The following is a 15,160-nucleotide window of genomic DNA, read 5'->3' on the forward strand; positions in this document are numbered from 1 at the left end:
CAAGGGAAATGTCCTGGCTCTGTTGGTGTAGCTGCTGCTGTTGCTTTCTTCCTTTCATGAGCATCAATGAGGCGTAGTGCTCTTCAAAGTTGACATACGTGAATCGTATGAGAGCACGCCAGCCTGTTCAGTCTTTTGCATGCTGCTCTAGCTGATCTGGTTTTAAACCAGCATGAGCAATGTTGGCCTTCATGCAGTCTTTATATGTCTTGTGAGACCTACCTTGATTCCTTTTGCCCTGGAAGAGTTCACCGTAAAGGAGTTGCTTAGGGATTCTCAACTCCTCCATTTGTATAATGTGCCCTGTCCAGCAAAGCTGGGCTTTCAGAATCATGGCTTCAATGCTCATGGTTCCTGCTGTGTCCAGGACTTCCAGGTTCGTAATTCTGTCCTGCCATTGAATGTGCAGTATTGACCTCAAGCTGTGTGAATGGAAGCGCTCCAGCAGCTTTATATGTTTTCTGTACAAGGCCCAGGCTTCACAGCCATACAGGAGACTGGTCAGGACTACAGCCTTGTACACTTTCAGTTTAGTGGACTGTTGGATATAGTGCTGATTCAACAATCGCGCTCTCAGACTTCCTAGTGCTCGGCTGGCCTGGCAGATTCTGACATTGATTTCTTTGTCAAGGGAGCCATCATTGGCTATCAATCTGCCAAGGTACTTGAACTCCTCTACTGTTCTTAACTCTGTTCCTTCAATAAAGATTGAAGTGGAGAGAGCAGCAGATCTTGGAGCAGGTTGAAACAGTACCTCAGTCTTTCCTTGGCTGATGGTCAAACCAAAGAGACGAGTGGCATCAGCAAACTTGTTGACAATGAGCTGGAGATCAGATTCCTTGTGTGCCATAAGTGCACAGGCAACACTCAAGGATGAGTCTCTCAAGCTTCTTGGTTTTAGCATTCAGACAACGAAGGTCAAAAAGTGACCCATCAAGTCTGTATTTTATGAAGACTCCATGGTCCAGGTCCCTAACTGCATGTCTCAGGATGCACATGAAAAAGAGGTTGAACAACACTGGGGCCAGCACGCACCCTTGCTTCACACCACTGGATATTTCAAATGGATCTGAGGACTTGCCATTTGAAAGAACAAAGCCAGTCATGTCATCTTGGAACAAGCGTATGAGGTTAACAAATCTTCTCAGGCAGCCAAGTTTTGACAGGATAATCCACAGGGCTTCTCTGTTGATGGTGTCAAACACCCTGGTCAGGTCTATAAAGACAGCATACAGATCCAAGTTCTGCTCTATCCACTTTTCCTGGACCTGACGAACAGCAAAGATCGTGTCAATGGTGCTGCAGCCTGGGTGAAAACCACACTGTGCCTCTGGTAGGTTCTCCTCTGAGATGCTAGTGATCAGATGATTGAAGATGACCTGAGCCAAGATCTTTGCAGCAGTACAGGGAAGGGAGATGCCCCAGTAATTTTCACAGTCAGCTTTGATGCCCTTGTTCTTGAAGAGCGAGATGATTTTGGCATCCTTAAAGTCTTTGGGCATGTCTTCTTCTTCCCAGATGCCGATCAGGATGCTGTGAAAGGCTTCAAGTGACGCTGGTCCTGCCACTTTGAAAATTTCAGCAAGGATACCATCCATCCCAGGGGCTTTGCCAGAGCTGGTCTGGCTGATTGCCTTTTTGACCTCATCCATTGCAGGGGGCAGGTCAAGACTGTTTCTGAGGGATCTGGTCTAGGACCACAGGGTCAACAATGGAGGTCCTGTTGAGAAGGTTGCTGAAGTGCTCTCTCCACCTATTGTTGATGCTGTTCTTCGCCCTCAGAAGGGTCATGCCATCTGCAGACAGGAGAGGTGTGGTACTTGGCTTTGAAGGTCCATATATAGCTTTGATAGCACTGAAGATCATCTTGGAGTTCCTGGTGTCAGCATAGTATTGGACTTCATCAGCTTTACTCTTCCACCACTCATCTTGCATTTTGCAAAGTGTCGTTTGCGCCTGACTCTGAAGGTATTTGAAATGATCATATTTGGAAATTGACAACTGATCGTTCTGCCACAGCAGAAATGCATTCTGTTTTTCCTCTAAGATCTTCATGATAGCCTCATCATTTTCATCAAGCCAATCTTGGTGAACTCTCTTTTTCAGTCCTAGTGCTGATTTGGCTGACTCCATCACCAGGGTTTTGAACTTGTCCCACTTTTGTGTTGGTTCTCCAGTCAGAGGTCCATGGGATGTCACCACTTCATCAAGGCAGGCTGTGAATTTCTCAAGATGACCAGTATGTTGCAGCTTCCTGATGTTGAAGGAGGGTCTGACAACCCTGAGCTTCTTGCAGTGCAGTGGTGTGATGTGCATCATCAGGACTGATCTGACGAGTCTATGATCAGTCCAGCACTCAGCTCCCTTCATGGCCCTGGTGATCTTAACATCTCAAATGTCCTGCCTGAGACTGATGAAATAGTCAATCAGGTGCCACTGTTTTAATCTCGGGTGCATCCATGTGGTCTTGTATTTATCAGCTTGCCTGAAGAGAGTGTTGATAATCGTCAAGTCGTTTTATGCACACAAGCTCAGCAGAAGAGGCCATTGACATTCATGTTACCAACACCATAATGCCCCAGGACCCCTTTCCAGATCCTACAGTCCTTGCAGACCCTGGCTTTGAAGTCACCCAACAGGAGAAGCTTGTCAATAGGAGGAGTTGCTTACACAAGATGGTCAAGGTCCTCATCGTCGCTGCTAGTCAGTGTGAGGGCATAAGTGCTGATGACTGTAACATGGTGAGAGGTGTTGAGGGGAAGCGGAGCTTGATCAGACACTCACCGATGCAAGTTGGTAGGTCAGGAAGCTGGTGCAGAAGTGATGTCTTGATGGCAAGTCCCACTCTGTGGATTCTGTCTTCATTTTTTGGCCTGCCTTTCCAGAAGAAGGTATAACCTCTTTTTGGTTTGCAGATGGATCCTTCCTCTGCCAGTCTGGTCTTGCTCAGGGTGGCTATGTCAATGTTATGATGTGCCAGTTCTCTTGCTATGAGGGCCATTCTTCTCTCAGGCCTCATATCATTCTCCCTGTCCAAAAAGGTGCGAATGTTCCATGCTGCAAATATCATCTTTCTTTTCACTGTTTTTCGACTGCTGTGAGGGTAAAACTGCCAGCTGCAGTATGCTGGCCATTTTGGTTGGGACGAGCAATTTTTGGGACACCTTTTCTAGTCCCCTCTCTCATTTTGAGGATAAGCAGTGCTGTTCCTAAAAAGGCCTGCTCAGTCACCTGGGATGCTGCCAAACTTCTCTGTTGTCCTGGTGTCAGAATCAGGCAACCAAAGTCCACAGGACACCTACATGCAGGTTTGGAGCTACAACTCCCGTTGGTCACCTCCACCTGTTGCTTCGCCCCTCTGCCATCACCACAGGACTTTGAGGTAGACAGAAGTGATGAGAATGTGCAAAGAACCTGTGTGGGAGAATGTTTAAAGTGGAAAAGCTGTTGCACAGGGGCAGTTCCACTCTCTCAACCTCAGAAGCCTGGTTTCAGTGGTATGAAAAGTCATCACAGCTGGGACTTCCTAGGCAGCAGTGGATGGCCATGCCGTCTTTGTTGCCTTGTCATGCCCTGTGCTCTCCACAGAGCATTGCAGAACTGCCTGCCTGGTCATTGGATCTTGCTGATAATCTCATCTGCCCAGTCCGCTGGGGCCAACTTTGCATGCTGGGATAGGCAATTCCCTATCTCACTGTAGTTTCAGACCTGCCAGCTACCCTCAACTGGTTTAGCCTGCCTGTCAAAGCGGTTTATCAGGGTGTGGCCGCTGCATGCTACAGCTTCTTGGAGCCACAGGTGAGAGCTGGGTGCCAGGTGGAGACCAAAGGTGCATGAACTGCCCCCGAAGAGACACAACAAGTCCCCACACCAGAGGTGCTACCCCTTCTTGGACACCCCATGCACCCTAGGTATCAGGTAAAACCAAGAAAATGGATATGGTCCCAATTTCCACACATTTAATAGAGGACAAATATAAATTCAGTCATTTTCAGAGGATCTTGGGAAGATATGAAAAATTTCTAGATCTAATAGGACACAAAGTATTTTGACAGCTTTCCTATCTCTTCATATTAATAGCACATTTGTCTATCTTCCTTTCTCCTGCTCTTAAAGTGGACTAAATCTAACACAAAGTTGGGACAGCATCATAGTGAATATATAAGAAGAATAGCAAAGTAATGAGGGGGGACTGTTAGAGGCATCAGAAAGAGGTAATGCTTTAGTGGGAGAAAAGGAACTGAACAAAATACTTATTTGGTAAAAAATGTGCTTGTAATATTCCAGGCAATGAGCTCATGGGGAAGTTTTATTCTCTTCCTTATTTAAAGGTATGGAACCAGCAGTCATGCATTCCACACTTTTTACCAGGTGGAGTTCTGAACTAAGTACTGAACTATGTCAATGGCCTGACAGTCACAGGTGATGAGCACCCACAACTTCCATTGAAGCCTATGGGAATCATAGGCTCCGAGCAGCCCTGAAGAAATAAGGCCATATAATTAGATGTGTATTAAATATGAATTGAAAGGCCAACTTTAGGTTTCCAAATTTAAAAGTGTGGGTCTTCAGTTCTGTTTTTTTTCCATTTCTACAGTGGGGATATAGAAAGTTCATCACATTTACAGAAATCACATTAATATAATCTTCCAGATAAGATAGCATGCTGCTGTCAAAAGTCGTTGCAAAAATAAACTAAAAAGTGCTACCTGGGATCTCTTCTGTGGCAAAATTATGAAAACTGTCATACTACTTTGCCTTATACAACTCCATCACCACTCACCAGAATGCTTTTATTATCTGCATCCTGCATTCGTTACACATGCAGATGTCTCAGTAATTTACATTCCCACTGATTTCAAAGGTAATGCATAAGTATAAGGCTGCAAGTCTAGGATCAAAGAACAAAATTTAGAAAATTAAAATCAAAGGGATTTTTAACTCTTAGTCCTGTGACAGGAGGATTGGACTGTGATGGATAGATTGGGACATGTTTACTCACCTGGTTTCCTGCAGAAATATATTTAGTAAGTTCAGCAGAGCAACTCATGGTGTACGGTGACATTCAGCATGCTGGGGAATAGCACAGAACAGCTTTAAGGGAGCATCCGTACAGAAAGTAGAAGACAGAAGTACATGCACTAGCTTTAATCAAGTACATACTTAGGGTTTGGGGTAGGACTGTTCTTGTGGGACTACACTAGCATGGCTACATTGCAATTTTTAGCATGTGTGCACCTTTCCAAGCTGGAAATTACACCTTCAGATACAGCCTAGTCATCCCCAAAGGAAAGAGCCTTAATGCAACATAAGCCAAAGGTGATAAGAAGCTATTCATTTAGCAGCTAATCAGCACAGAATTGATATTTCACTGTTTTCTGCCGATCACAACCTCCTCAACAAGTACACTATTGTTTGATTGTGGGAACATTTGTTTTTAATTCTTTTTTTCATAACTGTTAAGGAACTAAAGCTTTTTTAATTATGCTTGCATGAAAAGCTCTTTACTGTTCAGCCATTTGAACGTGACCTTACAGCTGACATCCTGGAACCTTAATTTCCTAATTTTTTTCCCTTGGTTATTGCACTTTTTACTGATAAATTTCTCATTATTCCAGTGAGAGCTAGGATTTCCCTTCTCTTAGTAGCTTCAGAAAAATTCAAACAATTTTCAGCCTACTTCTCTTTTCTTAAATTGCCTATCATCTTGGTGTGCTCCTTTTCGGAGGCTATCATACACAAATTTCCATTTTAGGGAAGTGTTTGGGCTTTTTTTCTGATACATCTTCACTTCTCAGAGTATTTATATTCTGTTATGCATAGAACTCTGAATGGTGATATATTCATGTTACTCACACCTTGAGTTGATCTGGTGCTGTAGAATGTAAATTCTCATTCTCTGTAAAAACTTAGTTTTTATTAGGAGTTCTATATTATAGTCATATTTTACATGCTCATGATCATGTAATTGTTATAACCAGAATTAATTTTGATGGGGAACTCGAGTCAGTTCATAATCTTTTCTTTATTTTGCTATTTAACAATGATTTTCCTTAATATAATTGTTATGGTCTGAGTGTAAAGATCAGCTCCATAGAAACTGACAAAATTAGCCAGTGACTTAGACAATTTCCAAATAGTGTTTTATTACAGTGGAAGCTGCAATTATTACAGTTAATTTACATAAGCATTTCCCATTCAGCCATTAATCCCAATAAGTAGTAGTTTTGGAAATTGATGTCATTTTCTGAGCATGGCCTGTGCTTAAGTGATTCTTCTTCCCCAGACCTAAACATTTAAGTAAAACAAGTTTAGCTGTACAAATGATTTTAAAAGGGCAAACACTTCCTTCTTAAAAAAAAATTAAGACTTTTTTTTCTTTTAATAGCTCTCCAGAAGAGGTAGAAGTTACTCAGAGTAAAAGCCCTGACAGACAAGCTATTTTTGCATGTTCCCACTGAAAACTTGCACAATGGCTGACAATTGGATATACAATAGATTTTGAATGGGTTCTTTGTTAAACTACGTTCATTATGTGCCCAGTTTTGCCTCCTTTATTTGTGTTTAGTACTTCACACCACAATCAGCCCCATGATATGTGCTGAAGGAAGGATTTATTGTGCATGTAAGAGGGCATGCAGTGTATAGTGTGTGCTGGGAAGGAGGCAAATATGAACAGCTCTCCTTTGATGCAGGTATACTTTGTAAGGTATGCCCCAGTTACTGACCTTGCTGAGCTGCCAGGCCATAGAGTCTGAGGTACTTCTTCCACCCCACATACATAGGAAGTGCAGTGGAAGTAAGTCTATATCCAGGTTCTGAAGCACAGAAGAAAGCTTTGGGGGTACAACAGAACAGAAAATGGTTTTTCTATCTTACAAGAAATTCAGATTTTAAAAAAAAATCCCTTCTAAGTGAGATCAAAGGTCAAAACTCAATTTTTCATGAACTGATAACCACGAAATAAATTCAGACTGAGTAACAGCATTTCTTTTAATAATTGTGAAGTGCTTCATTTCAGTTTCAACCTTTAAATAATTTATTTTAACTACAACAGTGAAGTGAAAGATCATTTTGAACTATAAACAAATAATTTTATTAAAAATACTTCAAGAAGGGATTTTTGCACAAGTTTGCAACTATTTTTTCACAAGAGATTTCAGCTAGAGATTTATCAAACACTGCTCTTTCCCACAAAGGGTTTTGGTTTTGACAAACCGACATTTTTCCGCCAGATAAGGAATCAGAAAATCCTGGGCCAGCTCTAAGTGGGGAATTGGGGAGATGGACTTTCATTCATTTTAGAGAAGAGAAAACAAGCCAGTAGTCATGTAGCACTTTAACAAAATAATTTATTGGGTGATGAGTTTTTGTGGGACAGATCCACTTCTTCAGATCAACAGCATTTCTAGTACAGACTGACAGTTATATAGCACAGAGCTCAAAATAAAAAGAAATAAAAACTGACAAATCAGACACACAGAACTGAAGGGGAGACATCCAAGTGTCTTGTCTGAGATCATTATGAATACCAAAGGAAGGGAAAGAGTCCTTATAATGCATGAGATAATTGCTATCTCAGTTGAGACCAACTGATAATGTATCAAATTTGAGCATGAACTCCAGTTCACACATCTCCCTTTGTAATCTGTGTTAAAGTCTCTTTGTTCTAGAATGCATATTCTCAGGTTTTGAACAGAATCACCCACTCCATTGAAATGCTCACTGACAGGCTTATGCATATTAAGATTTTTAATATCTGCTCTGTGCCTATTCATTCATTGGCAAAGGCCACATCTTCACTAGCACCCTCCTTTCAGAAGGGGCATGGTAATGAGTGAGTTGGGAAGATGCTAATGAGGCACTCCCATGAATATGCAGCACCTCATTAGCATAATGGCAGCCACGCGTGATTTGAAAGTGCCAGTTTCGAATCTTGTGCCGCCTATGTAGATGGGCCTTTCAAAAGAACCCCTCAGACTTTGAAAGACCCTTCTTCCTAAACCTAAATAGGAAGAAGGGGCTTTCAAAGTCTGGCGGATCCTTTTAAAAGACCCCTGTCTACACAGGCAGTGCACGATTTGAAAACAGTGTGGCTGCTATTATGCTAATGAGGTGCTGCATATTCATTGCAGTGCCTCATTAGCATCTTCTCAACTTACTCATTGCCATGTCTCTTCCAAAAGGAAGGGGCTAGTGCAGCCATACCCAAAGTATTTGCTCCGTTTGTCCAATGTATATAATAAAGGGGCATTGCTGGCACATGATAGTATATATAACATTGGTTGAGGTACAGGAGAATGAGCCCCTGATATTGTAATTAGCACAGTTAGGTCCAGTGATGATAGTTCCAGAATAAATATGTGGACAAAGTTGGCAACAGGGTTTGTTGCAAGGAAAAGTTCCAGGTTTCATATGACTGTGGTATGGCTTGTGGTTGCTAATGAGAATTTTCATTGAGTTAAGAGGTTGTCTATAGGAGAGAACAGGCCTCTCACCTAGGGTCTTTCAGCATGTAGCATCATGTTCCACTATGGGTTGTAGGTTTCTGATGTGCTGCAGGGGTTTGATGGTGCTCTAGTAGTAGTAGTCATCCTTCAGTCTGCATAGACTATGGATCGCGCCCTTTATAGTTTCAATTGAGGACTTCATTTACAGCGTCTACTGTGACTATGAAGACCCACACGAGAGTGACAGTCCTTGCTGCATCTCTTACAGATGTGGTGGGTGTCTGGCAAGTCCTTAGTGTGCTTTCTGTGTGCTCGCTTCTCCTCTGCTAGCTGTCTGATACTCATCTCACCCTTCTGAAGGCCCTTGTGTAACCCCTGCCTCCATCTGCTGCAGTCGTCTGCTAGTTCTTCCCAGTTGTCCGGCTCAATGTCTACCTCCCTGAGGTCTCTCTTGCAGACATCTTTGTAGCACAACTGGGGGCGTCTGGGAGGTCTTCTGCCAGAGACTAGCTCACCATACAGGATGTCTTTTGGAATCCTTCCATCATTCATCCTGTGGACGTGGCCAAGCCAGCGGAGCTGACGCTGCCTGAGGAGGGTGTGCATGGTTGGGATTCCAGCTTGCTAGAGGACGGTGGTGTTGGTCACTCTGTCCTTCCATGATATTCCAAGGATGCGCCTGAGGCAGCGCAAGTGGAAGACATTCAGCCTCTTTTCCTGGCGGGCATACAGGGTCCAAGTCTCGCTGCCACAAAGGAGGGTGCTGAGGATGCAGGCTCTGTAGACTTGTATTTTGGTATGAGTGTACAGCTTGTTGTTATTCCACACTCTTTTGCTGAGTCTGGATAGAGTTGTGGCCGCTTTTCCGATCCTCCTATTTAGCTCAGTGTCCAACGACAGGATGTCAGTGATGGTGGACCCGAGGTAAACGAACTCGTGGACGACCTCTATGCTGATTGATGGGGATTCAGCAACATCTTGACCGAGTACGTTTGTCTTCTTTAGGCTGATGGTAAGCCCAAAGTCCTTGCACGCTTTGGGGAACTGATCCAGCAGTTTTTGAAGCTGGTCTTCTGTGTGAGATACTACAGCAGCATCGTCTGCGAACAGCATGTCTCTGATGAGGACTTCCCGCACCTTAGACTTAGCTTTCAGCCTTGCAAGATTAAACAGTTCCCCATCAGATCTTGTGTGCAGCAAGATGCCCTCTGTTGCAGATCCAAACACGTGCTTCAGGAGGAGTACGAAGAAGATCCCGAACAATGTCGGAACAAGCATGCCTCCTTCTTTGACGCCGCTCCTGATTCTGAAAGCATCCGATAATGTGCCGTCATATTGGATGGTTCCTCTCATGTCTTCATGGAACGACTGGATCATCTTGAGTAACCGTGGAGGACAGCCTATCTTGTTGAGCAGTTTGAACAGACCATCTCTATAGGGGTTTGAACTGGGAGCTATAGGCAATGACAATTGGGCTACGTCTACACGTGCACACAACTTCGAAATAGCTTATTTCGATGAATAACGTCTACACGTCCTCCAGGGCTGGCAACGTCGATGTTCAACTTCGACGTTGCTCAGCCCAACATCGAAATAGGCACAGCGAGGGAACGTCTACACGCCAAAGTAGCACACATCGAAATAAGGGAGCCAGGCACAGCTGCAGACAGGGTCACGGGGCGGACTCAACAGCAAGTCGCTCCCTTAAAGGGCCCCTCCCAGACACACTTTCATTAAACAGTGCAAGATACACAGAGCCAACAACTAGTTGCAGACCCTGTATATGCAGCACGGACCCCCAGCTGCAGCAGCAGCAGCCAGAAGCCCTGGGCTAAGGGCTGCTGCCCACGGTGACCACAGAGCCCCGCAAGGGCTGGAGAGAGAGTATCTCTCAACCCCCCAGCTGATGGCCGCCATGGAGGACCCCGCTATTTCGATGTTGCGGGACGCGGATCGTCTACACGTCCCTACTTCGATGTTGAACGTCGAAGTAGGGCGCTATTCCCATCCGCTCATGGGGTTAGCGACTTCGACGTCTCGCCGCCTAACGTCGATTTCAACTTCGAAATAGCGCCCAACACGTGTAGACGTGACGGGCGCTATTTCGAAGTTACTGCCGCTACTTCGAAGTAGCGTGCACGTGTAGATGCAGCCTTGGTGTTCTGTTACTGACATTCTTGGGCCTATCTTGAAGTAGCTGGTTTATGAATGCTTAGTAGAGATCTTGATGTTTTTGGTCTCTGTCAGTAGGATAGGAGCAGATGCAATTGTATCTAAGCACTTGACTATACATGATGGATTGTGTGGTGTGTACTGGATGGAAGCTGAAGGCATGTAGGTAAGTGTAGCAGTCAGTGGATTTCCAATAGAGAGTGGCATTGATATGGCCATCAGTGATTTGTACTGTGGTGTCCAGGTAATGTATCTGTTGTGTGGACTGGTCAAAGCTGAGATTGATGATGAGGTGCAGGTTGTTAAAATCTCGGTGGAATTTTTCCAGAATCTCTTTATCATGGTCCAAGTGATAAAGATGTCATCAGTGTACCGTAAGTAAAGGAGGGGAGGTAAGAGATAACAGCTGAGGAAACATTGTTCTACATCAGCCGTAAAAATGTTAGCATACTGTGGAGCCAGGCAGTGCTGCTAATCTGGAGGCATAGGTTGTCCCCAAATTGGAAATAATTATGTGTGAGAACAAAGTTACATAGATCAGCCACCAGATTTGCAGTGGTAACAGCAGAGATGGTGTTCCTGATGGCTTGTGGTCCATCTTCATGTGCAATATTAGTGTACAGAGCCTTTACATTTGTGGTGGAAAGGATGGTGTTGTCGGGAAGTTTCTAATGTTTTGTAATTTCCTCAGGAAGTCAGTGGTATCTTGGAGATAGCTAGGAGTGCTGGTGGTGTAGGGTTTGAGGAGGGAGTCTACACAGCTGGATAGTCCAGTAATAAGTGTCCCAATACCCAAAATGACAGGGCATCTGGGATTTCCAGATTTATGGATTTTCGGAAGCAAACATCATAATCCAGGTCAGGGCTCAGATGGTGAGTCTGTGTGAATTTGGTTCTGAGTAGAGGCAGGGAGTTCATTAAGAAGATGGTGTAGTTTCTGCTGGAATTCTAAGGTGTGACCAGAGGAAAGAGGTCTGTAAAATGTGGTGTTGGAGAGTTGTCTAGCTGCTTCTTGTTCATAGTCTGACTTATTCATGATGACAACACCACTCCCTTTGTCATCCAGCCTGATTAAGAACATAAGAACATAAGAACATAAGAATGGCCATACTGGGTCAGACCAAAGGTCCATCAAGCCCAGCATCCCATCTGCCGACGGTGGCCAATGCCAGGTGCCCCAGAGAAGGAGAACAGAAGACAATGATCAAGTGATTTATCTCCTGCCATCCATCTCCTGCCCTTGTTATGAAGGCTAGGGCACCATACTTTATCCCTGGCTAATAGCCATTTATGGACCTAACCTGCAAAAATTTATCAAGCTCTTTTTTAAACCCTAATAGAGTCCTGGCCTTCACAGCCTCCTCGGGCAAGGAGTTCCACAGGTTGACTGTGCGCTGTGTGAAGAAAAATTTCCTTTTATTAGTTTTGAACCTACTACCCATCAATTTCATTTGGTGTCCCCTAGTTCTTGTATTATGGGAAAAGGTAAATCATTTTTCTATATTCACTTTCTCCACACCATTCATGATTTTATATACCTCTATCATATCGCCCCTCAATCGCCTTTTTTCCAAACTGAAAAGTCCCAGTCTCTCTAGCCTCTCCCCATATGGGACCCTTTCCAAGCCCCTAATCATCTTAGTCGCCCTTTTCTGAACCTTTTCTAATGCCAATATATCTTTTTTGAGGTGAGGAGAACACATCTGCACGCAGTACTCGAGATGTGGGCGTACCATAGTTTTATATAGGGGAAGTATGATATCTTTTGTCTTATTATCGATCCCGTTTTTAATAATTCCTAACATCCTATTTGCCTTACTAACTGCCGCTGCACACTGCTTGGATGTCTTCAGAGAACTATCCACTATAACTCCAAGATCCCTTTCCTGATCTGTCGTAGCTAAATTTGACCCCATCATGTAGTACGTGTAATTTGGGTTATTTTTTCCAACATGCATTACCTTACACTTACCCACATTAAATTTCATTTGCCATTTTGCTGCCCAATCACTCAGTTTGCTGAGATCTTTTTGTAGCTCTTCACAATCCCTTTTGCTTTTGACTGTCCTGAACAACTTGGTGTCATCTGCAAACTTTGCCACCTCACTGCTTACCTCATTTTCTAGATCATTGATGAACAAGTTGAACAGGATCGGTCCCAGGACTGAGCCCTGGGGAACACCACTAGTTACCCCCCTCCATTGTGAAAATTTACCATTTATTCCAACCCTTTGTTTTCTGTCTTTTAACCAATTCCCGATCCATGAAAGGACCTTTCCTCCTATCCCATGACCACCTAATTTACATAAAAGCCTTTGGTGTGGGACCGTGTCAAAGGCTTTCTGGAAATCTAGGTATATTATGTCCACTGGGTGCCCCTTGTCCGCATGTTTATTAACCCCTTCAAAGAATTCTAATAGATTAGACAGACACGACTTCCCTCTGCAGAAACCATGCTGACTTTTGCCCAACAATTCGTGCTCTTCTATGTGCCTTGCAATTTTACTCTTTACTAGTGTTTCTACTAATTTGCCTGGTACTGATGTTAAACTTATCGGTCTATAATTGCCAGGATCTCCTCTAGAGCCTTTTTTAAATATTGGTGTTATATTGGCCGTCTTCCAGTCATTTGGTACCAAAGTGGATTTAAAGGATAGGTTACAAACCACTGTTAATAACTCCGCAATTTCACATTTGAGTTCTTTCAGAACCCTTGGGTGAATGCCGTCTGGTCCTGGAGACTTGTTACTATTCAGCTTATCAATTAATTCCAAAACCTCCTCTAATGTCACTTCATTCTGAGTGAGTTCCTCAGATTTGTTGCCTAAAAAGGCTGGCTCAGATTTAGGAACCTCTGTAACATCTTCAGCCGTGAAGACTGAAGCAAAGAAATCATTTAATCGCTCCGCAATGGCACTGTCTTCCTTGATCGCTCCTTTTATATCTTTATCATCCAAGGGCCCCACTGCTTTTTTAGCAGGCTTCCTGCTTCTAATGTATTTAAAAAACATTTTACTATTGTTTTTTGAATTTTTGGCTAGCTGTTCCTCAAACTCTTTTTTGGCTTTTCTTACTACATTATGACAGTTAATTTGGGAGTGTTTATGTTCCTTTCTATTTTCCTCACTAGGATTTGACTTCCACTTTTTAAAAGCTGCCCTTTTCTCTCTCACTGCCTTTTTAACATGGCTGTTTAGCCATGGTGGTTCTTTGTTAGGTCTCTTACTGTGTTTTTTTATTTGGGGTATACATTTAAGTTGGGCCTCTAGTATGGTGTCTTTAAACAGTTTCCATGCAGCTTCCAGGGATTTTAGTTTAATTACTCTACCTTTTAGTTTCTGTTTAACTAGCTTCCTCATTTTAGTGTAATTCCCCTTTTTGAAATTAAATGCCAGAGTGTTTGACCACTGCGGTGTTCTTCCCAACACAGGAATATTAAAAGTTATTATATTGTGGTCACTATTTCCAAGCGGTCCAGTAACAGTTACCTCTTGGACCAGATCCTGCGTTCCAGTCAAGACTAGATCGAGAATCGACTCTCCCCTTGTGGGTTCCTGTACTAGCTGCTCCAAGAAGCAGTCATTTAAGGCATCAAGAAATTTAATCTCTGAATCCCGTCCTGAGGTGACATGCACCCAATCAATATGGGGATAATTGAAATCTCCTATTATTACTGTGTTTTTTATTTTGATAGCCTCTCTAATCTCCCTCATCATTTCAGCATCACTATCACTGTCCTGGTTAGGTGGTCGGTAATATATTCCTAATGCCATATTCATATTAGAGGAATGAATTGTTATCCATAATGATTCTATGGAACATTTTGATTCCTTTAGGATTTTTACTTCATTTGATTCTATATTATCCTTCACATATAGTACCACTCCGCCACCCGCACGACCTGTTCTGTCTTTCCGATATAATTTATATCCCGGTATGATAGTGTCCCACTGATTTTCCTCATTCCACCATGTTTCTGAGATGCCTATTATGTCAACTTCCTCCTTTGATATGAGGTACTCCAGTTCACCCAGTTCACTCAGATTATATTATTATATTATATTATTATGAGGTACTCCAGTTCACTCAGATTATAATGTCTGAGTTATTTCTGAGACTCTGGACAGCATAGCATTCAGACTGGATGAGATTGTGTGTCACTTGGTGTTGCTGCATATAATGTCAGTCTGTGCACAGTTGCAGAAATACTGAACAAAAAAATCTAGGCTGTCACTATGACCATCGGGGGAAGTCCACATTGAGTTTTCCTTCTTTTAGTGTTGGTAGGGGGGATCAAGCGAGTCAGACTGATATTCATTGGTGTTTTGGAAGTATTTCCTTAGATGGAGATGGTAAAAGAAGCCTTCAAGGAGAGGTTAGGGAGGAGGAATTTCAGTACCACTAGGTCAGCACCAGCCATGAGCAGCACCAAAATATTGGTGTTGCACTTGAAGCAAAGGTGACTTAGTTATCAGATGGATATCATTTTGGTGAATTGATGGATCTTTTCTTCCTTTCTCCACAAAATTACCCAGGGC

Source organism: Carettochelys insculpta, chromosome 1 (genome assembly GCF_033958435.1).
Source record: "Carettochelys insculpta isolate YL-2023 chromosome 1, ASM3395843v1, whole genome shotgun sequence".
Classification (NCBI taxonomy): Eukaryota; Metazoa; Chordata; order Testudines; family Carettochelyidae; genus Carettochelys; species Carettochelys insculpta.